We start from the raw sequence: 24,992 nt of genomic DNA on the forward strand, positions 1-24,992 counted from the left end.
TTCCTCCATTAAAGAGGCATAGGTCTAATACACATAAAGACTTGTAAAGTAAGAACATTTCTGGACACAAAGTTTCACAATAAAACATGTGTTTAATAATCAGTTCATTGAAACCACAGATATTCAAGTGACCGTGCGTTGATCATGACATTGATGGTAACTGGACTTGGCTAGGTAGGCAGGCACTAGGACCTGTAGCACCACTCAGTGGAGAGGAACCACCAGGACTAGGACTCCTCTGACTCCTAACTTTTCAGAATGATCAATTTCCAAACAAGTGCAAGAGCCTGAGTGGATTGTCCTCACTCAGTGAGAAAGAACTGGATGTTTCCAAGACTTGACTTGTGGAGATAAACCCGTGGAATAACGTAAACTGCAACACAGCTCATATTGGTTGGGACGTCCATTTGTGAAGAGGGGAGAGGAGCTGTTCCAAAGGTAAGAGACTTTGTAAATTCAGCCACAGCTTTTTTTGTGAAGCCACATTGGGAAGTGTACTTACTAATACCTTTTGTCAAAACAAAAGGTAGGAATGGATATGACTGAGCTTTTACTTAAATATACATATATATATATATATATATATATATATATATATATATATATATATATATATATATATATATATGTATATATAGATATATATATATATGCTATATTATATATATATATATATGCTATGTTATATGTATATATATGCTATGTTATATATATATTTATATATATATATATATATATATATATATATATATAAAATACACCATAACCCTAACTTTATAATAAGATACATCTATTGCATTGGTAAATGCCTGTATCAACACAACATCAACTGCTCCAGATACATTTCATATCCTTTCTCATGATACTTTCTTGCATGTCAAAACATTTTGTCCATAGTCTAGTCTTCCTCAGAAGACTAGGCGAGGGTACCACTGTAAAAATGTCAAGGCAATCCTGGTACATTCTGTTTTTCCAACAGTCACCTACCTACTGTAGGTGACTCAGTTCCATACTGGTCTTCACCAGGATCTCAGCACAGAGGTAGAGATAGAAACCCATGGTTGAATGGGATCTCATCTTTTCCCTCAGGGAGAGTCGCTGTCGGTCCCAGCCCAGCTACAGGCTCCTCGGGTTACACAGTACTCAGAGACCCGTACTCCCTTTTTCCTGACCATGTATGCCTTTATGCGTTAGGCTTAAAGAAAGTCCTTTCAAGTAATTTTTTTAATTTTAGTATTATTTTGGGGAAATTTTTTTAGAAAGGTCCTACACTGAGAATTCTTTTAGCATTTTGTAATTTCGACATAATTTCGACACTTTGCATGTTATCTCCCCTATAGGGAGGTATCTCCCCGAGGCTGATGTTCACCCCCTTCAAAGAGCTGTCACTCAGCTGGCACTCACATTGAGATCGCAGTCAGTCGTTTTTGGCGTCACAGGAGGGGATGGGGTGCCAAACTACAAATAAAATTGACCCCTTTTTTGGAAAATGTGAGGAAACAAGAAAGTATCTGTACTGAATGTTCACCTCTCCGTTGTGTTTAAGGTTCCTGGAAAAAACGTTAGGCTTCTGATAATGGGTTTAGGCTGCGCAGTAGTAAAAACCTTTAGCAATTTTTTTTTTTTATTGTCTGTTTTCCCCCAGGTGTTTACTGGATTTCAAATAAACACCTGTATTTCTAATGATAATTTTAATAGGCGGGCCTCAGTATCACAAGAGGTAGGCAAACTACATGGAGTGCCTCAGACCGGTGTATACTGGTTTTTATCACTCTCATCATCACTAAGCGAAGTTGGTCAATATTAACAAATTCCATGCACAGTCTGAATGGTAGATGGACCCTGTATCTGTGGTATTATCAGTGTCAACAAGGGGAAAACACCCTAAAATATAAAGCATTATCCCCCTTTTTGGGTCTCCAAAAAAGGGAAAAGTGACAGCAATTCCTGGCTTTTGGGATCTGCACAAATATTACTTCCGAATCACACCTGCACACACAAGTAAGATCTTTTGTTGCTCACACAACTCAACGTTTTCTTCCAGCAGAATTGCTGTCAGCCACTCCTTTGGTATTATATGAGGTGTTTGGTCTTAAGGAAGGTGCTCCACCTGACATGTCTCTCAAAGTTGGAAGGGCTTGAGAAACAGGTCTCTAGGGACGGATAATCCTTCGTTGCATTCTGGAGGGGTTTCATGGTGCAAATGAAAGCCCCCAAGCTTTCCTCTGGCTGATCCCCAGGATTACAAGCTGAAGAAAAGACAGGACAGAGCAGAGGGGAAAAATATGTGGCCTTGCAGCCCAGCAAAAATAAATATGCATTCCTGGGACTCAGCCTCAATATTCTAACCCAGACTAAATATCAATTAATGACTGGAGTTATGCCATCCTAAAGATTGCAATCATTGAGTTGGAAGTCTTTCATCCAATACATACAAACATCTTTATCCAATGCATACAAACAATATTATCTTATACAAACCCCTTTATCTAAAACATACAGTTGAACAAATAGGCACATTTGTGTCAATCCCATTACTGGGATATCAGACAAATGGAAACAGCAAAGGGAAAATTGTACACAGGCAGCCCAATTCTGACAATTTTGACACCGATCATAATCTTTGCATTTTCTTTCACCGAAGATGGCCTCCTCCTGGCCTGGTGTTTACTCCTATTCTATCCTTGCTCTTCTGGCACGTTGTGCTAGGGCGCTACATGAGCTTCAACGCTGTGATAATGCAGCATACTCAGAGAGGGCACTCCTTCTCCCACCCAGCTGTTTGACCCAATGGCCTGGTTCATCTGTCAAACAATCTGTTTCACAGGTGGGTGGGTGGGTGGGCCTGGACCCGTGGACACTACTGATTTAAGTAATATGCTTCAGAGCGTGAGGCGTTTTGAATCAAAAGTAAATAGCAGATTGTATTCATACAGCACATCCATTCTGTATGAATCCCATATGGCGAATGTCACAACCGCTCAACTCTTGTAGTTGTAATTAATGTCAATTCTTCCAAACAAGAATGAAATGATTAAATCATATTATGGAAAACACATTGAAGTTTACCCTTCAAAAGACCACCTTTGAGGAATAGATCCATAACAGTACATTAAATCTATGTTATACACTCATTTCCAACAGAGTCTCACCACAGTGACATGCACAATGTCCTTGTATCAAGGAAGTATGTACAGTTGTGAGTGTTGTTTGTCGAACATAAGTTTTGCAGAGCCGGTGGAGTCATTTGATTTATAAAATAACAGCTTGATGTGGTTTCATTGGCTTATTCAACCTCAATTGCACTTGCCTACGTGTGTTAGAGATTTTCTACCATGTACATTACTTAATGCTGCATAAGTTTCTCATCTCTTCCATTAAGAAAATACAATAACAAGAAGATTGACGCATAAAATGATCAGTGATCCACACGATACCCCATAACAATAAAGCCCATTTGCCGATTTGAATAGAAATAATAAAACTGAAAAGCTTCATGTACATCTTTATTCACATAGTTTATTTTGTACTTTTTAGTAGCGCCTTTAGCTATGATCACAGATTTGAGTCTTCTTCCATATTCATCCACTACCTTTGCACACCTGGATTTGAGCAGTTTCTCCTGGTCTTCCCTTCAGATCCCCTCAATCTCTGTTAGGTTAGACAGAGAGTGTCAGTGAACCATCTGGTCCCCTTTCCAGCATTATCTTGGCTGTGTGCTGAATGATGATTCTTCACCCCAGTGTGAGGTCCTGTGCACTTTGTATCAGGTTTTCTTCAGGTGGCTCTCTGTATTTTTCTCACCCAGTCCCTGCTGCTGTGAAGCATCCCCGTAGCTTGATGCATCGAGTACCATGCTTCTCAGTAGGGATGGTGTTAGCCAGGTGAGGAGAGGTAACTTTCCCCAGGCATAGCGCTTGGCATTCGAGCCTAATAGTCATCTCATCTCAATCTCATCAGACCAGATCATCTGTTTCCTCATGGTTTTAGAGTCCTCAAGGCAGCATGTTAAACACCTTCTACTCAGGAGTAGCTTCTGTCTAACCCCTCCAGCATAAAGGTCCAATTGATGGGCAGTTGCAGAGGTTTTTGGTCACTTCCATGACCAAGGCTCTGAAACTTGAACTTCTTTCTCAGTTACTCAGTTAGGATAGAAAGGCCAGGATGCGTCTTGGTGGTTCCAAGCTTCTTCCATTTCACAATGATTGAGCCCACTGTGCATCGGGGAACTTTCAAGGTGTGTGCCTTTCTAAATCACCATCACTAAATGTTGAGCATATGAGATATGAGCGTTGAGAGTATATCCTATGAATTAATTTACAGTTGATATTCCCAGATTTACAGTTCCATCTAAATAGTATATAGTATGCATCAATCTGGGGAAAAGTCTGTGTTTTTGTAGTAGTATAGTGCTGCTGTTTAATTATAAAACGATCAGCCATGACATTATGACCACCTGCCTAATATTGTGTAGGTCCCCCTTTTGCCACCCAAACAGCCTTAACCCATTGAAGCATGGACTCCACTAGACCTCTGAAGGTGTGCTGTGGTATCTGGCACCAAAACGTTAACAGCAGATCCTTTAAGTCTTGTAAATTGCGAGGTGGGGCCTCCATGGATCAGACTTGTTTGTCCAGCACATTCCACAGATGCTCGATTGGGTTGAGATCTGGGGAATTTGGATGCCAAGTCAACACTTTGAATTCGTTGTGTTCCTCAAACCCTTCCTGAAAAGTTTTTGCTTTGTGGCAGGGACCACACGAGCCAGCCTTCACTCCCCACGTGCATCAATGAGCCTTGGCCCCCCATCACCCTGTCGCCGGTTCACTTTGAGGACGGAATGTTAATTTGCTACCTAATATATCCCACCTACTGACATGATAACAAGATGATTAGTGTTATTTACTTCACCTGTCAGTGGTCATAATGTTATGGATGATCGGTGTATAGTCCTGTTAGTCTCCTCGGGACAGATGGCCAATTAATGAGGGACACAGCACGGAGATAGAAATTGTTCAGATGGCGGGATTGTTTGTCATGGCTGACATGTACTATCCACCTGCTCTCAGCCTGAGAAGAATGGGTGAGTGGTGAACAATGATCTTCCCAGCGCACTTTCTAGGCCTAGTGTCATTTATGACCTTGATGAAGGGCAGCTGGCAGGCGATATACAATGTGTTGCAGTTAACCGCGGGCAGTGTAGGAGGAAGTGAGGATGGCCTCTAAAACCAGGTCAGGAGAAATTAGAAGAGGTTTTGTTTTTTCAATTGCCGTAGGTTGTAGATAATCCAATTGCAGCTGTCCTCAAAACTGAGATTGTTGTATATGCACACCTTATGGAAGGAGTACACAGCACAGCATTTTAAAATAACAACAGAATTTAAGAAAATGTAAAGGCAGAATGGAGATCAGCCATGGGATGAAGAAGATCCAACTTCCTACTTCAAATGGAAAAGAAGCAAAAAAGTCATAATTGGATAATATAACTCTAAATAGCTTGGCGTTTGATTTAAAGCAGAGAATGTTTGGCTAACCTCTGCTCTCTCTCCTGGACTGCCGATGACCTGTACAATTGAAAATAGAGAGTGCTTTTATAGGCGATAAGATACAGTTGATGATGATGAAGAGTTCATAAGGGACGGGGGATGATGAGGAATTTGTAATCTGTCCCTGGTGTACTTGAACTCAAATTCAAGTTCAATAGTGTAAGTTCATGTATTGCAGTACAGCTGCTCTATTGCAACCAGAAGTTTGAATCCTGGCCGCGATACACCAACAGTGCCCAGGGGGCCCACAAAAGATGACACAAATTGGCTTACCTCCACCCAATGTGACAGGTGGATATTGGACATGTCTGCCTTGTCTCTTTATACTCTGGTAACTTCTTGGGTTAGGTAATGTTGGCCGATGTAATGCACTCTCATCCGGCACTTATGTGCTGACCCGGCAAATACTTCCTGGTTGGGCAAACCATGGATACATAGCAGAATGGCCTGGTGAATAGTTTATCAGAGGACATATGTCTCAGTCTTTGACTGTCCTGAACCTGCTGTTGAGTATGTGTGCACACTTGTATGCTAAATAGTAAGCCGTTTGAGTATGGAAAAATAAAAGGTTTTGAAATGTGGAAAATTATATGACTAATGCCCATAGGTCATACTCATTTTGGCTTTTCCTCAAATTTTAATACAAATTCTCTGCATGCCATTGATAAAAATAATAATATTTCTCGACCCACATGATTGGCAATAGCTGATAATAATTAAAAGCCAAAGAAAACGAACAAATAACTGGAGACAACCGCACATTAGATGAGTGTGGGGGGTTGGATGTTTATATTTGTTGACTACATAAATGTTTCCCCAATTGTACATTATGCTTTAAGTAATAAGTGGGCAGGAGGGTATTTGGACATGGCCAACATCAATGACAGTTAGAATATTAATCTCTTTTTTTTTAGCAGAAGACATTTCTTCGCAATTTTTCCTATACTAGTCAGATTGATGAATGTATGCTTCACCCTTACAGAAAAATAACAAATGCATCCATTACCTGGAGTGGTCCCACTTCAGAACACTAAGCCTGTATTGGAGAGCATCAATGCATGTGAAATAGCACCAGAGAAAATATATATCAACAGCTTTACATCAAGTTTATTTTACTTGTAGCGGGGCAATCATCTCTGATGTTCCGCGCGACTAGATTTATGTACGTCATCTCAACTTTGGATCTAATTTCAATATTTAGAGGAACTACAGACAGTTGTATACAGTGCCAAGGGACGTAATGTAAATCTGAACATCTGCTCAGATGATCGGCTCTTTGCAGAGAAACGACATGCCAGAATTGTTCACTCTATTGTCCCATACTGATCTCTACCCAAGAACCGGGAACATGTGAGTGCCACTTGGAGAGAGCATGAAGGTACTGAAGCTCCCACTTGTTGTTTTTAGCCAGTCATGACTTACCTTTGAAATAGAGCAGTGCCATTTAACACATTCTACCACACTGGGAGACGGAGAAGAACACAAACATAATGCTTTCATCCTGACATGGCAGTTACAAAGCAACATGTCATCTGGGGCAGACGCTTTGAACCCGCCAACGGACTGCCAAATAAAACCACAGAGACACACAAACAAAGGAGACAAAGGTGTAAACAAATGGAGTCTCACAGCCAAACATTATGGAATTTCACGGCAAAACATTATGACCTAACTAGGTTTAAATAAGCCAAAAGTGGCCTCCTGTCTGTCACTGATCCAAGGTTAACGCTATTCAATACTCCACAGTATTGGCTGTGAGATGCACTCTTAAGCATTCTTGTCCATGTTCTGTAGGTTATAGCCAGATGTAAGATTTGCATATAAAGCACTTTGCAGAGAGACACTTTTAATCTAAGGCTACAACCAATGAGATTTAAGTGGCCGGGTGTAGGTGCATTTGGACAGATTGCGAAAATTTAAGACCAAATCATCTCCCAAGTGTATTTACATCTGGTAACACATAATGTTTGAGCCTTTGTGATAATCTGTTTTATATTAGCTGACTATAGGGAAAAGTGGGGTAACTTGAGCCAAAAGGTTAGTTGAGTCACCCCTTGTTTGCTACCATACACAGAATGTATACTGACTAAATATTTATGAAGAGATCATCATTTCATGGAGTCTGTGAAGGGAGAAACTGCATTAAAAAGTGCCACGGAAGTTACCTCTAAGAAAATAGATTTTCACACAAAGTCAAACTAATTTATCGGGTTATTAAGTCGTATGATGCTGGTAGGACACATCTAACCAAAGTAGACTGTTTTATGATAGTTTTATTGGTTGGGGTCTTCATAAGCTATAAGGTCTTAAATCTAGCATGAAAATGCATCCATATAGCAGTGCAGGCTAATACATTGAACATTTTTGCTTTGAGGTAGTTAGTAAATTTTATCAGGGTAAAAATTAGCCAATGGCTTAACCTTTTTTTACTCAACAAGGAAATTGAAGCTGCCTCCTTGACATGTGTAGGTAAAGTTTTCCAGAGTATGTGTGGGGCGTGGGGTTTGCACGTAGTAGCTCTATGACCAGGCAGCTGGCCTGATGATTGTAGCGTGTGTGCTAGGCAGTAGTTTTCTACAAGTTATCATAAGTATGGTTACATGGGGTAAGACCCCCCCCAACCCCCCCCAAAGAACAATGTCTAGTTGCGGAAACCACAAAAGTATAGTATGGAAAAAATAAGATTTATTGAGATGCACATGCAAAGAAGGATGCCCCCCTCCCCTGGGGTAAGTTGCCTTTTTTTAAATAATGTAAATTAATATTATGCCCTTAAGGTTTTCACAGATGTCTTTTCTTTTTACTTTATGTGCACATTATTCTTTTTTACATTCCATTATCATTTCAATAAGTCAGGATTTCAATTTCCAGCAGTCTATGGACACATGATCAAATGGTTTAATTGTAATATTGTATTAAATTGAACTAAACTGGTTGCTTGAGAAATTTGAAAAGCTTCATAAACATTTTAAACCAGTCTCTGCCTACCAACCACCTTACTTCATTCCTTTATCAAGTCAAATAATGCATAACTGGAAATAACATTTTAGTATGCAAAACATTTATAATTGATTTCTGATTTATAATATACATAGATTTTTTTACTAAAAGGCTATTTCCAATCATGTATTATAGGTATACTAATATATGAAATAGGTTGGTCTATTTTAACACTTAATTATATTTATTACTATTTAAATAGTACTTAAATACTCTTTTAATACTATTTGGGGCACTAATGTAAAACTTAAGTGGTTCCAAATTAATACACTTAAGTATACTGGCTTGGGAAACAGGTCTTGCCCGTGTCTAAATTACAACTAGAAACAAATGATCAACTGCAAATTTGCGAGATGTTCGCACTCCATTGGAGGGGGCAGGTTTTCTTGTCCCCAACATATTAATGTAACATAATACTACTTTACTCAAAACCCATCAACATTTTTCTCTAAACTAGTGGAAATGCATGAAGGATTTGATGTCAAATCAGCTCTGTAGCAAACATTAATAATTAAATAGCAAACACTTGGAAGGAACTGCCCCACTATAATGAAAAGGGCTATACATCAACCCCTGCTGGGTCAGTAGGAGGCATGCTTTACTATGGTCTAAAAAGATGCCAAGGTTGATCCCTTTTAAATTGGTGTCCTGACTGTGGACACTAAAGAAGTCATTTAGCAGATGCTGTTTATAATAGCGACTATTCAGAGCTGGTATTCAGTGCTAAGTGTATATTTCACACTGGCCCCCTGTTGGATTAAATCCCACAATGCTGGCATTGCAAGTACATGGGACCTTTAACATCCCATGGTATCTCTTGTACGAGTAGAGGTTTGAACAACAGTGCCTTAGCTAAATAACTTCATAGACACCTAATCATGTTTCATACTGGTTGTTCTATGAGACTAGTGAATATTTAAAATGTCCTCTGACCTTAAATTAGTATGGCCTACTGTATAGATGCAAACGTACATACACACAATAAAAATAAGAAAGATGTGTAGACATTAAAAATGACTTGTGACAGATACTGATGTTGAATAAATAAACATAAGTCATCTAACCAAATATAGCTATCCAAAATATATGACTCTTAGACTTATTGAATCTGGCTTTAAGATTAATATTACTATAATTTACACTGACAAAGTACAATACTACCATAAAATCCTAGCTATCTTTAAAAATGTAATGACATGAAATGGCAACAGGCTTTGGACCCCAGGGAGGTAAAGAAATTAAGCACATCCCTGGCAACTCTCACAAACTTCTGCTGATGCACCATCGAGAGTATACTGTCAGCTCTCACCAAGATCGTATGGCTGTTTGGGTATTAGTGAGTTGTGGTTGCGGTCAGGCTTGCCCTTCAGGACAATTACTCTTATATCATCATGGAACTCCACCACACGGGCCACAGCCTCTTCATGCTATTTACATGTAACAGACATTACGAATACATGTTTATTAGTCAGTAACTATCATTTTAACATGTATTTAACTTTTTATATGGTTAGTACTTTGAGTTAAGTGTCTTTCCGTTGGGCCAAGAAAGTGACCTTGTTGGGTAAGCTAGATGCATTAATTTCACTTGTTGATATCATTCACAGCATCTGTAATTCCAATCCAGTAATCTTCATCATAGCAGCAAACTGGAAAATCAGATGTTTGCACATTCTATACTCAGCTATGGGTTTCCCAACAACCAAATAAAATTATATAAATAATTTGTGTAAATGGAAATACATTTTACATCTACAGAATGAGGCTTCCGGAACAAAATGATGGAAGCTGCAGGTTATTGGCAATGTTTTTTGTTCAATGTTATCATGTCCTGTTGTTCTATGAAAACGCTTAGATTTATTTTGTTTTCACAGATCACAGATCCACCAACATAATTCACAGTGGGGATTAGGCTATTTTCTGCATGGCTCATTTTTTACACTTCTTAATTGAACCCAAACCATAGTATGCCAAAATATCTTGTATGGTTTATTTTTTCCAGTGGATTTTCATAATATGCAACTATGCATGCTTTTTGGCCTAATACAGACTTTTTGGGCTAATACAACCCCTTGCACAATGGAAGAAAGGGGGTTTGCAACATGCAGAGTGCAAGTTCAAGCTGATAAACAACAATGAAATGTATTGTTTTTACAAAACATATTTGCCTAGGGTGACGATAATTCTGGAGGGCAGCGTAGATTTCAATTAGCTTGTTTACTGCACCAGCAGCAGGAGGGGGGCTGCACTGTAGGTGGGCTAAACTAAAATAGTTTCATGAATGCTTGCAAAATCACCCTTTGGTCACGCATTTCCACAAATTAAACAAGGTAAACATAACAAAGCGAAATTGAGCAGAACAGATGACAAGTTTGATAACCACTCCAAACACACTCCACACTCAATTATATTTAAATATTTTATTACAATATGAGCAATGGTTGTAATATTCCAGGCATACCCAAGTTCTGCTGGAAATTGTAGCTATTTTAAGGTTGTCGTTGGCCTCTTGGTAGCCTCCCCGAGGAGCTTTCACAGTACCTTGTCATCTAATTTGGAGGGATGTCCTGGTGTTGCCATCTTGCCTCCACTTCTTAATGGTGGTCTTCTTATCGTTCCATCGTACATGTAGTGCCTTCAGAAATATTTTATTTCCATCTCCTGTTTTGTACCTTTCAAAAACAACATCTCATCTATCATATTTTTATTAGCTCCACGTGGACCATCTCCATCAACATAGAAATCCCCAAGGAAATCCTAAAGAAATAGTTTGTTTTTCACTTAAAAATTGTTAAATACTGTGATGTACCAGATGGGAATCCAATGTGAAGAACATATGAACTTTAGCCTACTTTATTCCACTCTGTTCTTCCACACTTACAATATACACTCACCTAAAGGATTATTAGGAACACCATACTAATACTGTGTTTGACCCCCTTTCGCCTTCAGAACAGCCTTAATTCTACGTGGCATTGATTCAACAAGGTGCTGAAAGCATTTTTTAGAAATGTTGGCCCATATTGTTAGGATAGCATCTTGCAGTTGATGGAGATTTGTGGGATGCACATCCAGGGCACGAAGCTCCCGTTCCACCACATCCCAAAGATGCTCTATTGGGTTGAGATCTGTTGACTGTGGGGGCCATTTCAGTACAGTGAGCTCATTGTCATGTTCAAGAAACCAGTTTGAAATGATTTGAGCTTTGTGACATGGTGCATTATCCTGCTGGAAGTAGCCATCAGAGGATGGGTACATGGTGGTCATAAAGGGATGGACATGGTCAGAAACAATGCTCAGGTAGGCCGTGGCATTTAAACAATGCCCAATTGGCACTAAGGGGCCTAAAAACATCCCCCACACCATTACACCACCACCACCAGCCTGCACAGTGGTAACAAGGCATGATGGATCCATGTTCTCATTCTGTTTATGCCAAATTCTGACTCTACCATCTGAATGTCTCAACAGAAATCGAGACTCATCAGACCAGGCAACATTCTTCCAGTCTTCAACTGTCCAATTTTGGTGAGCTTGTGCAAATTGTAGCCTCTTTTTCCTATTTGTAGTGGAGATGAGTGGTACCCGGTATGGTCTTCTGCTGTTGTAGCCCATCCGCCTCAAGGTTGTACGTGTTGTGGCTTCACAAATGCTTTGCTGCATACCTCGGTTATTTTAGTCAAAGTTGCTCTTCTATCAGCTTGAATCAGTCAGCCCATTCTCCTCTGACCTCTAGCATCAACACGGCATTTTCGCCCACAGGACTGCCGCATACTGGATGTTTTTCCCTTTTCACACCATTCTTTGTAAACCCTATGAAATGGTTGTGCGTGAAAATCCCAGTAACTGAGCAGATTGTGAAATAGTCAGACCAGCCCGTCTGGCACCAACAACCATGCCACACTCAAAAAAATTATAATAATGCTATCATTCAAATTAATCTTCAACTTTGTTTATTGTGTGTTTTGTCTCTTTTTTGGCAAATTAATAACACTCCAGTGTAGGGAGCTGGAGAGAGAGTTTGTAACCATAACTGTACAAATAAAAAAAATTATAGCATACAAAAGAACAATTGCATTTAATGGATAGTGAAAAGGCAACCAGATTAACTTAAGAACAAAAGATCCACAAGGCCTAACACCAATGAGATTAGTTTTTGGAAAAACAACAAATTCTCATGAATAGGCTTCAAAAACAGCGCTTCTTTGTGTTATTTTAGCTCAAGTCTATAGGCCCAGACCCATAGTTTAAGCAAATGCATCATTTGTCTGTAGGTGACATGATTAAGCTACCGGAAAACCGAAAGGAGCTTTTGGAAAAATACAACATTGTGTATTATTAACATGATATCAATATGTCATTATATTAACTATAAAACATTTAATATATTGGTATATCACAGCACCCTTAATAAGAAGATAGAAACATTTTAAGTTCAGCATGAAATCCTGCAGGTGATGAAGGTATTTTATGACTAACCTTTCGTGGGTAGCGTGGGACCTCTGGGTTGGGCGTGGCCAAAATGAGTTTGATGGAGACCAGAGCAAACAAGTTGGGACTCTGGTGAGCAGAGGAATGACCAGGTTGTGTGATTTTGTTGAAGTGGGAGATGTTTCTTGTTCTGTCCATGTCATGCTGTAATCATGGTTCCTTTGATTGCAGTGACTTGGAATGGGTCTGGGTTGAACGGTGACTAGAATTTCTTGTCCGGTCGAAGCCATTTCATTAGCACGTTATCCCCAATAAAAAGGAGAGTGGGATGACAGAAGCATATGGTTTGCCCACATGTCTGTTGCTCTTATTGGCTGGTCAGGCAAAAGGTCAACGATGTGCGAATGCGTTGACTAAAAATGGCTGTTGCAGGGGGTGGTCCAGTGGTCCATTGTGGTGTGGAGTCTGCATGAACAGCTCCTATTCTTAGCTTGCGGCCAATGAGGGGTAATTGATCTGTGGCGGAATCCCAGGTTGTGATGATGAGTAAACATCATGAGAATTAAAAGGTGGCCCATTGTTAAGTTTTACAACTGCAAGGACTCTATAGGATGAGAAGATTTTATCCAGCTTTTGAATTACTATCTTAGCAGATGTGCTGTAAATCTTTAGTATCTCCATTCGGCAAAGAGCAGAAGTCAACACTCACTTCTGTCCAGTTGTGTTAGTAACTGTCTGGGATGAACGACAGGTATTGATACAGTCTTCAACTCTTTGATCGATACCAGGAAACCATACTTTTTTTTACAAAGGAGCCTCTTGGTCTTTACGACTCCTAGATGGCCTTAATGGTCAATCTCTATTACCTGGCTCTGCAGTGTTGCTGGTATGACAACTGTATTTTCCTTGAGCAGCAGATTGCATCAAGACACTGTCAGTTGTAGGCAGCGTATCTGAGACTGTTGTCTAGGAGACAGGTCAGGCGAAGGGTGTGCCACGGACCTGTTCTAGCGGCATCAATGACTCTCAGATGACATGGGTAAGACTGGGTTGCTGCTTGGATTTCAGCCAGTGTCATAGCACGCAGAACTTTGTAATCAACCACAAACGGATATGAGCTTCTGCTAGCACTAAGGCATGATTGTTTTTGGGCACCTGCTTAGGGGACAATGTGTCTGGAGAAGTAATCTGCTGGGTTGCCAGATCCAGCCTTGTAGACAACAGATCATTTAAAGTTTTGAGATTTTAGCAACCAATGTTCTATTCTGGTAGGAGGGCAGGACGATGGTTTGTTGAAGATGGGCACCAGCAGCTTTTGATCAGTAACCACAGTTAAAGTGTATCCAATTAAGTGCACCTGAAAGTGAAGGCAACCCCAGATATTGGCTAATGTGTGTGCATTTCTTTGAGACAATGCCAAGACAAATTGGTCTGGCATCAACCACAACTTTACTGTCTCTTGTTTGAAGCAGGCTATGACTGTCTCACTGCTGAGTCTTTCAGAGACAAAAATACACTGATGTTGTGAGATCAACTACCACAGTTGGTGTTTTTTTGTGAGTTCTCTGAGGGCCTGTGACATGGTGGCTAAGTCTGTATTGAAATGTCCAGAGCAGGTCCCAGGGCCTAGGAAACTCCGGACCTCCTTCGGGTCCTGAACCCCTGTGGTCTGTTTGATTGTAGCAACCTTTTTTGGGTCAACAGAGACGCCGCCTGCAGAAAACACCTATCTAAAGAAATCCAGTGTAGTTCTGTTGAATTCACACTCAGCATTGGTGGTCAGGTTACGGTCCTGTAACCGAGTGATGACTTCTTCCTACCACTCTTCTTCTGGTTGATTTGAGCCAAAGACCAGCATGTCATCTTCAATATTCAGAACATCTGGCATCCCAGAAAGTCTCCATGATTGTGTTTTTGAAAGATTTCCGCTGCTGAGGGTATTCTGAAGTTTAGGTGTTTGTAGCACCAACAGCCAACATGAGTTGATCAAAATACTGAAATAGCGGGGTTAGGATGCAAATTAAGTTGCAGGTATCCCGCTGTCAGAAGTGCTTCTCACAGCAGACAGCTTTGGGGTTGGGCATCTCATGTCCACACACCCTCTGATTTTGCCAGGTTTATTTGGTTTGGGAGCTACAACTATGGGTGAAACCTAGTGTAGAGTGTGGGCCCTTCAAGCCATTCATTGATATCCTTTCTTTTTCGTCCCTCAGGTTTTTCCCCCACCAGTTTCCTCATGTGGAATGGGATACGCCTGTGTGGCTGTGCTACAGGTTGCGTGTCAATGTGAAGCTTGACTTAATGAACTTTTAGTTTTCCAATGACATGAAAAACCTTGGGGTATTTGTCTTGAAAGTGTATCCATCTGTGTACACTGTTTGCCAGACATACTAAGTGCAATTACCTTATGGTAACTTTTCACAGGAACCGCTTTCTAGTCAACTACACAGAAAGTATCTATGATAATCTTGCTTCTGAAACTAAGTTGTGAGGGAAATTGTCCGTGCATTGGCAAAGGATTGTTTAAACCATAGGCAAATATCTTGTTACACAAATTCTGTAAAACAGGTGGCCCTGGCAATGGTTGAAATGTGCAAAAACTCATGGCATTCACAGAGGCACCTATATCAACTAAGGTTTGCTTGGATGTTGTAGTAGGAGTGGCAATGTTTGGTTGAACTAGTACAAATAGACCTTTGTGCTTCCATCATCAAAGTTAAGTGTATTAATGTGTGGATTTGTGGTGTCTTCAGGCACAAATGAGTGTGTAGTTTGCGCTGGCTGTGATCTACATACTTTTACAAATGATTTATTTTCCCAGTTATAACATGTGGCCATTTGCAGAACACACTCCCTGTAGAGGGAATAAACCACTACAGATAACATTCTAGACCGGCGACACACAATATTAGATGTAGCTGTGGTTTGTAGAACTTGCAGACTTCTGCTATCAGAACTTCGTAATACTAGAATGTTATCTTGGGTAAGACGCTGGTATGCTACTGCGTACCTCAAATACAGGGAGGCCATCAATTAAATTATGAATCATAGTGTATCCTGCGTTATAATGTAGTTCCTTTATATACTTGTTTTAAGCATCCACGTGATCTGTTGCAAAATGCATGGTTGCTACCATTTGTGGAAGCTAGGCCGGCCTATACCTACCCAGCATAAAGTAATGAAAAAACAATGTAAAAGGTTCTAATTATATTGCCAAAATCCTCATCGCCATTTGTGGTGTAGCTATTACATAATAATGAGACAGGAATCCTCTGAGAAGAAAATTTTAACCTTAGACTCTGATATTCCACTCTGTTCTTACATTCTATAGCCCCGCAACCACTCCCGGTTTTCTTCTTTTCCATCTGTAACTCCCCTGTGATCTTAAAGGGAAAGACACATCTGACATGGTTACCATACCTTATTAAACATTAAAAACATCTGACATAATATGTCTTCTGATAAGGGCATGTAGACTTGTGATGGCCACTGTACACCCTCCTGTCCCTGATTTCATTATGGTTGACAAAAACTTTCCTCTGCAAAGAGCAGTGAAGCTGGCTGCAGAAACAAGAGGAGGCAGGTGGAAGGAGAGAGGTTAATGTATGGGGTTTCTTACAAAAAATGATTGCGGTCAGAGTGCATTTTTTCTATTTTCATTTAGCTGCAATTACTGCACTTTCCAATCTTTTTTGTCCTTTGAGAGGATCTGCAATGTTCTCAACCACTTCTGTTTCTCATTAACCTTTAAGAGTCAGCATTTACTTTAATGCCATTATGCATTTGGTTTATATGTCACACCTAATATTGAGAATAGAAGAGCATAATAATAATGTATTGTTATTGTCAGATACATATATGAAAGTATATTTGAAAAGAAAAAGATTTTCTTTTCAAATATATTTATGATTTATTCTTAGGGTACTTTCATTGACAAACAAGGCAAACGAAACATTGCTGAACTACTGAATTGAGAGTCATATGCAGTGTGTTTCAGAAAACAAAAATAATAGAGGAGATTATAAATAACAAATTGAATAAAAACATGTATTCAACCTGTTTTCTGTAATTTTCTACGGTCCAGGAATTACCTGATGTACATTGTGCACTGTTTGTCTTGGAAAATTACACTCGGCCAATTCTCTATAAACCTGCATAAAAAGCAATCAAACAATGCAAATCTAATGAAATTATTCAGACCCCTTCACTTCTGTGGATTTATAGACTTAATTTATAATTGATGCTACTTTTTTTTTTCAATCTACACAGTACCCCTATTAGTAGAACTAAATATCTCATGTATGTAAGAATTCAGACCCTCTCCAAATTGGGCTAGGATAAATCCTGTGTCATGTGATTGTCCTTTGTTTCTAGAACTTGATTGGAGTTCAAATTGTGGCAAATGCAATTGATTGGACATCCTATTTAACAGAGCTTAAAGAGATCAACAAAGAAGAATGGGATAAACTGCCCAAATCAAGGAGTGTAAAGCTAATACCCAAGAAGACTCAAACTGTCATCGTAGCAAAAGGCAATTTTGGCACAAAATCTTGAGGTGTCTGTTAGAAAGCTGAAGATGAAGTTCACCTTTCAGCATCACAATGACCCAAAGCACATATCCAAATCCTCAAAAGCATGGCTTCACTAGAAGAAGATTACCGTTTTGGAATGGCCCAGTCAGAGCCCAGACCTGAATCCAAATCTGTCAGATTGCGAGGACATCTCTTGTGCACAGCCCTCTGTCGGGTGATCTGATGAGGGCTATGCACAGGAGTTCTGACAGATTTGGAGCACTTTTGCAAAAAAGAGTGGGCAAATATTGTCACGTCAAGTATTGCCATGCTAATATACTCCTAATAGACTAGGGTGTGCACACTTATGCAACCAGGTTATTGTGAGGTTTTTTATTTTTCCCCCTCAAGGATTTCAGTTTGTTTTTCAATTGAATTGTTTGTTATGGATCACATTAAAGGTGGAAAAAGTTCTGACATGATTTATCTTTTTCTCATTCTTTTACATCACAAGAACCTGGTATTTTAACAGAGGTGTGTATACTTTTTATATACACTGTAGCATGCAAGTCAATCAACAATTGAAATGAGCTCATTTGCATTTTTAGTTTCAGAAATCAGTCACATTCTTGAGGTAGTCGACAGTAGACTGAAACCGAGACTTGGCCGGGAAAAAGTGGGTCAGTGCTGTAGTTTATCTTACAAAAAGGTTCAGATCAACATGGCAGTGTTATCATTGTTTGGAGATGTTTTCCTTTATGCCAAAAAATAAACAGTATAACACATGCAACTGTGTAATCATACATTTGTAAACAATATCAATGGGTGAGAAATAGATAATAAATATCACATTCATTTGTCCACTGTATACAAGAATCACTGCAAAGTTGGTTGTTGTTTCAGTTGACGACAGTGATACTGCCCTTTCACATAGCTTTTATGAGTTCATCATTTTAAGTTTATCTTATAGTCACAAGTCAGGAATCGTATCTTCCTTAGAAAGAATAGTATATATGTTTTTAGTGATGATGAATGCAAATACATTGTAAACGTACCACACTCTAGCTTAGTGTCAGACTAGGAACCAATTCATTGTTCTATATATTATCTTTTTCTTTTTAAACTTTACAGAAATCACTTCATTAAAAGGATATGAAATAAAGGTTTTCACTGCAAAAATTTGTTCTGAGGTAAACCGGAGCATATTGATCATTTCAGGCTGACAAATATTTGTCGCTCTGTTTAAATGAGCAATTAGACGAGCAATGTCCTAGACAGTTGGAAGTCATGATATGGCATGAGGGCATTGGGGAGGGGTGAATGGAGATATCAACACTGTGTTTTGCTCAGTATTATTTTTGTGCTGTTGTACTTCACTGAAATATCTGTCCTCTTGTAGACAGATGTGTTCTAGTGAGGCTAATGTGTAAAAAGCGACAGTGTGTACAGAGACAGGGGTCAGCTGCGTTCCCTCCCGGCACCAAGACCAAACACAGCCATCAGTGACTAATGAAACTGTCTGTAGTTAAACTTGAGCTAAAAACAAGTTTATGGTACTCTCCTGCTTGAACTTTCATTTTGTTTCTGTCGTGGTGAATTATATTTGTAACCCTAAAATACTTTATGGCAGACGGAAAGCTTAGAACTGTTTATTCCGATATTTTCTTCAAACATCTTTTATTGCCAACATCACAACTATCTAGCAGAAGGCAGTAGAATGCAGAATGATTGTCTCAGTCTCAGACGTTATAAACATGCATTATATTCAGGTAGTCACAACTCCTTCAGAATCTCGTTTGTTGATTTTAGTTTCTCTGTATTCTGAATGGAATAGTAAGTGATGGCTCAATCGGTGGAATCTGCAGATGCACTGGCTCACATCCCACTTCCACAACAGCCAGAGACTGTGTGCTAGAACACAGAGAAGTCCCCCAGCTGATTACAGGTCCTCTTTGGCTTGAAGCAGGCCTAGAAGCCAGCCTACTCATACACACATCTGCAGTGAATCAAAACAGCCTGTCGATTTCATTCTCTGGCATTGTCAGTTCAGATGAATTCCCACAGTTATCATGTGATAACAGTAATACAACCTCTCTTCCAACTAGATGAAACAAGAAAAAAGTGGTAAACGATATGCTTCAATTATATTTCATAGAATTTTCCTTCAAATGCCAGGGGGCAAAGGAAAGTCATATACATTTCTGATTTCCAGGACAAGCTGGAGCTGGTGTGAGTGCAGTCTTTCCAAATCAGGCTAACAGTTGAGCTAAGGTGTTGTGCATCAGTTTTTGTTAAAATGAAGCCTCTTACAGTATAATAACATAACACTCTTGTTTGAAAGCCTCTTACAGTATAATAACATAACACTTGTTTGAAATCCATCAAAGTCATCATCCCGCTTCAAAACAACTTCTAAAATGAATGACGTGATTGATATAAAGTGAATGACATGATTTACTTTAGCTTATCATTTGAATCATTCCTCTGTTTTTCCTTCATCAGTACAATCACAGACAATGCCCAAAAATATGCTGATATATCCAAAGGTGAAAATAAGTTTGTCCAGGTAAGGAATCTTGTATTGTTGTGATCCAATTTTCAGTGGTCGAATGTCATTAAACATTTTGGTACAAATACTCTGTGCTCCATCATTTCTTTTAATAATACTCTGTAAGCATTTGGGAACAAAGGAGACCCTTTTGTTGTAGTTTTGAAAGTTAAATGTATTACCATTCTTGCTTGATATAGGATTTCAGCTGCTCAACAGTTTGGGGTCTCGTTTGTCATATTTTTTGTTTCATAATGTGCCAAATGTTTACAATGGGTGACAGGTCTGGACTGCAGGCAGGCCAGTTTTACTACGGAGCCATGCTGCTGTGGTTTTAAATTGTCTTGCTGAAATACGCAAGGCCTTCCCTGAAAAAGATGTCTGAATGGCAGCGTATGTTGCTCCAAAACAGGTATATATTTTTCAGCATTAATGGTGCCTTCAAAGATCTGCAAGTCACCCATGCCATGTGCACTAATGCACCCCCATACCATCACAGATGCTACCTTTTGAACTGTGCACTGATAAGAAGCTGGATGGTTTTAGTTCAGAAGATGCAGCATCCATGATTCCCAAAATTAATTTTCATGTTTTTATTCCTCAGACCACAGGGCAGTTTTCTACTTTGCCTCAGTCCAATCTTACATGAGCTTGGGCCCAGAGACAGTGGTTCTGGATCTTGTCGATTTACAGTTGTGCTCAAAAGTTTGCATACGCTTTCTTATGGGATTCACATTCAGCTGTAGGTCACAACAGAATGGCACAATCATAAAACAAAACATGGCAACAAAATGAACTGAACCCTGTTCAAAAGTCTGCATACATTTATTTCTTAAAACTATTGCCCCCTTTAGCATCAATGAAAGCATGCAGTATTTTGTAATAGTTGTCTATGAGGCCCCACATTCTTGCTGCCCATTCGTTTTGGCAAAATGCCTCCAGGTCATGCAAAGTCCTTAGTCGTCTTACATGAACCGCACATTTGAGATCTCCCCAGAGTGGCTCGATGATATTAAGGTCAAGAGACTGTAATGGCCACTCCAAAACTTTCACATTTTTCTGCTGTAACCACTGGAGGGTCAACATGACCTTGTGCTTAGGGTCATTGTCGTGCTGGAAAGTCCAAAACCTTCCCATGCGCAGCTTTCGTACAGAAGAATGCAAATGGTCTGCCAGTATTTTCTGATAACATGCTGCATTCATCTTGCAATACATTTTCACAAGATTCACCATGCGTGTAGAGCTCACAAACACCCAAAACATCAGTGAGCCACCACCATGCTTCACAGTGGGGATGGTATTCTATTCACTATAGGCCTTGTTGACCCCTTTCCAAACATAGCGCTTATGTTTGTGACCATAAAGCTCTATTTTGAATGGTTTCAACTAAATCAAAACTCTTGTAGAGATAGCGGATAAGGGCTGACCAAACATGAATTCAAGTGAGATGCACAGATTCCTTTAATGTATTATGATGGTTAACTGGGAAATTCATATGTACAGTGGGGAGAACAAGTATTTGATACACTGCCGATTTTGCAGGTATTATAAATAATAAATTTGCATTTTATTGCATGACATAAGTATTTAATCACCTACCAACCAGTAAGAAAACAGCTCTCACAGACCTGTTAGTTTTTCTTTAAGAAGCCCCCCTGTTCTCCACTCATTACCTGTATTAACTGCACCTGTTTGAACTTGTTACCTGTATGAAAGACACACTGTCCACACACTCAATCAAACAGACTCCAACCTCTCCACAATGGCCAAGACCAGACAGCTGTGTAAGGACATCAGGGATAAAATTGTAGACCTGCACAAGGCTGGGATGGGCTACAGGACAATTGGCAAGCAGCTTGGTTAGAAGGCAACAACTGTTGGCGCAATTATTAGAAAATGGAAGAAGTTCAAGATGACGGTCAATCTCCCTCTGTCTGGGGCTCCATGCAAGATCTCACCTCATGGGGCATCAATGATCATGAAGAAGGTGAGGGATCAGCCCAGAACTACACAGCAGGACCTGGTCAATGACCTGAAGATTGCTGGGACCACAGTCGCAAAGAAAACCATTAGTAACACACTACGCCGTCATGGATCAAAATCCTGCGGCGCACGCAAGGTCCCCCTGCTCAAGCCAGGCCTGTCTGAAGTTTGCCAATGACCATCTGGATGATCCAGAGGAGGAATGGGAGAAGGTCATGTGGTCTGATTAGACAAAAATTGAGCTTTTTGGTCTAAACTCCACTCACAGTGATTGGAGGAAGAAGAAGGATGAGTACAACCCCAAGAACACCATCCCAACTGTGAAGCATGGAGGTGGAAAGATCATTCTTTGGGGATGCTTTTCTGCAAAGGGGACAGGACGACTGCACCGTATTGAGGGGAGGATAGATGGGGCCATGTATCGTGAGATCTTGGCCAACAACCTCCTTCCCTCTGTAAGAGCATTGAAGATGGGTCGTGGCTGGGTCTTTCAGCATGACAACAACCCGAAACACACAGCCAGGACAACTAATGAGTGGCTCCATAAGAAGCTTCTCAAGATCTTGTAGTGGCCTAGCCAGTCTCCAGACCTGAACCCAATAGAAAATCTTTGGAGGGAGCTGAAAGTCTGTATATTCCAGCCACAGCCCCAAAACCTGAAGGATCTGGAGAAGGTCTGTATGGAGGATTGGGCCAAAATCCCTGCTGCATTGTGTGCAAACCTGGTCAAGAACTACAGGAAATGTATGATCTCTGTAACTGCAAACAAAGGTTTCTGTACCAAATATGAAGTTCTGCTTTTCTGATGCAACAAATACTTATGTAATGCAATAAAATGCTAATGAATTACTTAAAAATCATACAATGTGATTTTTGTTTTAGATTATGTCACTCACAGTTGAAGAGTACCTATGATAAAAATTACAGACTTCTACATGCTTTGTAAGTGGGAAAACCTGCAAAATCGGCAGTGTATCAAATACTTGTTCTCCCCACTGTATGTTGGTCTACCTGACCTTGGCTTGACATCAAGAGATCCCCGAAATGTCCACTTCTTAATAAGTGATTGAACAGTACTGACTGGCATTGGCAAGGCCATTACCTTTTTACGCAGGTCTTTTGACAGTCCTTTTCTACTCCCCATGGCTCAGTATCTAGCCTGCTCAGTGCATCCAGGTGCGAGGTAACAAACTCATTGACTATTTATACACAGACAATAATTGCAATTTGAAAAGCCACAGGTGTGGGAAATTAACTTTTAATTGCCATTTTCACCTGTGTGTCACCTTGAGTGTATAACAAGGCCAAACATTCAAGGGTATGTAAACTTTTGATCAGGGCAATTTGGGTGATTTCTATTATCATTATGATTTAAAAATGATCCAAACAACTATGTGATAGTAAATGGCTTCATATGATCCCTGTCTTTAAATAAAAGAATAAATAAATAAACTGGATGCAAAAAGTTGTTTCCCGTTGCCAGTCATTAATTTCACCTGCTGGCTGCAACTGATTCTACAACAGGGTTAGTATGCGTTTGTAGTAGCACAAGAAGTGTGCTTTGAGAAAAAGTCTACACGTTAGCCAAGAGTAGAAAAACACATTGAACTGAAAATGGACAATGCATTATAGAACCAAAAAATATGATACACAACTAGTCTTTAATCAACACTTGAACTTGATAAGTAATTGTTATGTTACTGCTGCTAAACATACAACTATACTGTGCTGATATTTATAATCCCTAATGGGTAGGATGCCCGCATTCAGTGCCGAATGTCACCAGTTTGAAACACGGCTTGGAAGATTTGTGCAAATTCGTAATGTATGATACGTTTTTGTACCATTCGTAACATATGATATGTTTCTTTGGCATTCATAACATATTAAACATTTTAATAATATTTGTAACATATTATATGTTTTAATAGTGTTCGTAACATGTTACATTTTAGCCAATTTTGGTAGTGCATTGTAATGTAACCTAACGTAACTTAACATATCATATGAAATCTGGTGCCATGGATTTACGTAAAATAGTCTACGTAGTCCCCTGAGATCAGGTTGGATATTTACCTTTGCCTTGTTTTAGTTCGTTCTGATTTATACCATGTACAAAATGTGCATGCACATCTTCACTTGTTCCATACAAATGGAGCTGGACAAGTTGAGTTGGGAGAGTTTCTGTAAGTAGTTCTGAGTTGATTGTGTTGAAAACTAAAGCCCACAGTATCCTTTTTGGATTTCCAAGGAGTTGGAAGATATACTGTAGGTCCATGATGATACCTTTTCTCCTTCCCACATCCTGAAAGCATAGTACTTTGTTTGGCCACCTCTGGATTCTTGACTGTCCCACCCCTATTGGAGGACAGTTCCCAATCTTCCTAGTTAAAATGTTTCTGTCCTTGCACCCCAAAAAGGGTATAATCAGCAGAGTCCCTGAACATTTTCTGATAACCACTGAAACACTACCTTATCAAATAGTACCTAATATAATCTCCTATTAGCACTGACTTGGCTGAAAGCTAATTAATTCAGGAGCAGTGTTTATCCTAGGATTTTGTAAATGGTGGGACCATATATTGGCAGTTATTATTTCAGAGGGGCCAAGATCTGCAAGATGGGTAGATTGGAAGATTTTTGGGGAGGGATTTGGCTTATAAAAACTCTGTTTTTAGGCTTCTGGTTCCCACAAGATGTTAACACAAAGTTAACACAAAGAAACATTCAAAATGAGAAATCCATTTACTAACTCAAAATAGGGCCCCCAAAAAATAACAACTTGACTAGACACAATAGAGCACACCTCCCAATCACTGGAATAATTGTTTTGATTTTAGATTCAACTTTATTGTCATTGAACAAGTACAAGTACAGTACATCAAAATGCAGTTCGGTCTAACTAGATGTGCAAAGAGAGGAGGGCAGAACATTTTGTATGAATTATATGTATGTACAAGTGTAATGTAAAGA

General features: G+C 39.6%; 1 protein-coding gene across 1 annotated transcript in view; it reads left to right on the plus strand.

The window, feature by feature from the left end:
- The first annotated feature begins 289 nt into the window (after positions 1-289).
- ngfb (nerve growth factor b (beta polypeptide)) overlaps positions 290-24,992 on the plus strand; it is a 40,046-nt gene continuing 15,343 nt past the window's right edge. The window contains exon 1 of the mRNA XM_010866552.3: positions 290-438. The gene's annotated coding sequence lies outside the window, so the exon portion shown is untranslated. The remainder of the gene's footprint in view (positions 439-24,992) is intronic.

The sequence above is a fragment of the Esox lucius genome, chromosome 17, assembly GCF_011004845.1.
Source record: "Esox lucius isolate fEsoLuc1 chromosome 17, fEsoLuc1.pri, whole genome shotgun sequence".
Lineage (NCBI taxonomy): Eukaryota > Metazoa > Chordata > Actinopteri > Esociformes > Esocidae > Esox > Esox lucius.